Genomic DNA, 2,500 nt, shown 5'->3' with positions numbered 1-2,500 from the left:
TATTTTCAATTGTTTTACGTACAGATGTTCTTATAATATGTAGCATATACATTTTGTATTCGTTTTTCTCCATTTATTCATTCAATCATAAAAGGTACTTACTCATATTCCAGAGGTTTATAATGTTTACAAACCATACTTAATTTTCATTCTCCTTTAAATTCCACGTGAACACTCACACGAGAAAACTGTGACTCAAAAAGAAAGTTGTGTCAACATTAGTAAATATACATAATATGAGTTTCTTTTTTGTGTACCAGCAAACAGATATAGATGATCTGTGGTCAGTCAGGACCGACAGCCGCTGTAACTGGATTACATTTTAGCTAGGATTACATTTTAGCTAGGTAAGAGAAGAATGTATTCCTGTTACCTGTTGTTGTTGGTATTTTCACTGTATAGTAATGATTTTTTTCATAAAACAGGAATACATTATGGTTTAGAGAATAGGACAATGGTTTATGTGAATGGGACAAGGATTCCGTGTTGTTGGGGTATGGGAACGAGTCGTCTCAATCCGTACCAAAGCAGTGGGTTTCGTAGTGAAGCTTCAGACACGAGATTATAATCGCTTTATTTCGCTCTTATCACCATAACACAGTAAGTGTTCTCACTTTTGTTCTGGTAATTTGTTTTTTTATGTAATCTCCATTTAGTAACCATATTGCATTTGTCTTATCAAGTATGCATTAGTAACAATAAACAGCGTCAACAGTAACTTGTGCAGTTTGTGGATATCCTGAAGAGGTGTTAACCGCATTAATATTCTTTCCCTATGTGGTTATTAGTTTTATGTGGAGAGTACACTGGCCCAGGTAAGCCACGCTACCCACAGCCCCATACCGAGGCACCTTTGCTCTTCGTCTTATTTATATTCAGCTTCACTCTTCATCTCTAAACGGCGAGGGGACAGTAGCGAGACGAATCTCTCAGTCGGGGTTAAATTGCTCCCGCTCGAGCGTTGGGTGTAATATTACGCCACCCGCCCTTCCTTACAAAAACGTCTTATTGATAAGTTAATTTGCCCCGTTGATTACTCCATGTGGTATTTTCTATCCTTGTACATAGTTGTGCATATCTGTAATTACATTATTAATTGGATTAATAATGGAAATGCAGATACATTAACCCCCGTTGCTCCAGTAGAAAACAAATTAAAACATATTTCCTTCAGTCATGTAAAACAGAGAAAACAGTCCCTATCTATACTTCACGTGGGCGCGCGCGTGTGTATGTATATATGTATGTAAGTACGTATGTGTACGTACATAAGTACGTAATTATACTGCATATGAATGTATGTATTCATATACTGTATATAAATCCATTCACAATTCAATTCACATACACAAATAATCTCTTTTAACCTTTTCTTCCGAGCTTATTTACCAAATCAGTTCCTCCCAGCACGGCCATATCACCGGCTCAGCGTCATGCGGTAATCATGCGGGTTGGGCTCCTGCTCTCATGCTGCGGCTGCGGCGGTCGAGCAGGAAATTCCAGCCTTTCAAGTCGATCTCAGGAGACAAGGTAATTCTTGCCTTGCATACCTGAGGGTTGTTGCATATCGCATAACGTGTATTACCTGAAGATGGAGGGAACGTTTACTTTTTTACCCTTTTTTTATATCTTTTGATTTATCTACGTGCTCGTTCCATTGTTTTTCTTGTTTTCAAATGTGAAAATTCTCATCGTTTATTCAATTATCTATTTTTATTTTTATCTATAGTATATTTATTATTCGTATCAATGGTAGTGTAAAACCCTTACACTTAAACCCTTGTAATAACATTCCCCAGAAAAGGAAACGATCTAGTGGTTATGGGAAATGGGTAAGAATTAACACTCAGTTGAAGGGTAAATATAAGATTATGACCTTTGTACCCAGTCTTCAAGGTAATATATTGTTATCCAATAAGCAACCTATATCAATAGAGAATTAAACACAATACCTACATATTCAGAATATAAGGAGTAGCATTCCCCAAGAGAATCGATCCTGTGTTCGTAAGTAAGAAATTTTTTTTTTCTTGAAACTTAAGTATACACAATCTCAAGAGTATTATATTTCAATCCAGTAAGTTATTTACATCAACACAGAATGAAATACGGTTCTTACATGTGCAGAAAAAAGAAACGGGTGGAATATATTAAAGTTATGTAATACCGCTGTTTTTATTGAAATGTTTCCGTCTTTACATGAAATGGAAATTTTAAGTTCACATTCGACGTAGTGAAAACAACTAGTTGGTCTTTGCAGGAGAAGAGAAAACGTTTGCCTTTTTTTTTATTAAGATTTTTCAATTGTATCTTATTAACATATAAGAGGAACGTTTGACTTTTGTAATATGAAAAGGATGAAATTTCAGCTCTTAGCCACCAGATTATTACAAGTGATACAGAGAATAAAAACGTAATAACAACGGTAATAACAATAACAATGAGGAGGAGGATGATAATATCTGAATGAACGAAACTGAACATTCCAAACTAATACTTC

Source organism: Penaeus chinensis, chromosome 25 (genome assembly GCF_019202785.1).
Source record: "Penaeus chinensis breed Huanghai No. 1 chromosome 25, ASM1920278v2, whole genome shotgun sequence".
Classification (NCBI taxonomy): Eukaryota; Metazoa; Arthropoda; class Malacostraca; order Decapoda; family Penaeidae; genus Penaeus; species Penaeus chinensis.
The sequence above is the reverse complement of the archived record's forward strand: the minus strand, read 5'-3'. Positions refer to the sequence as shown.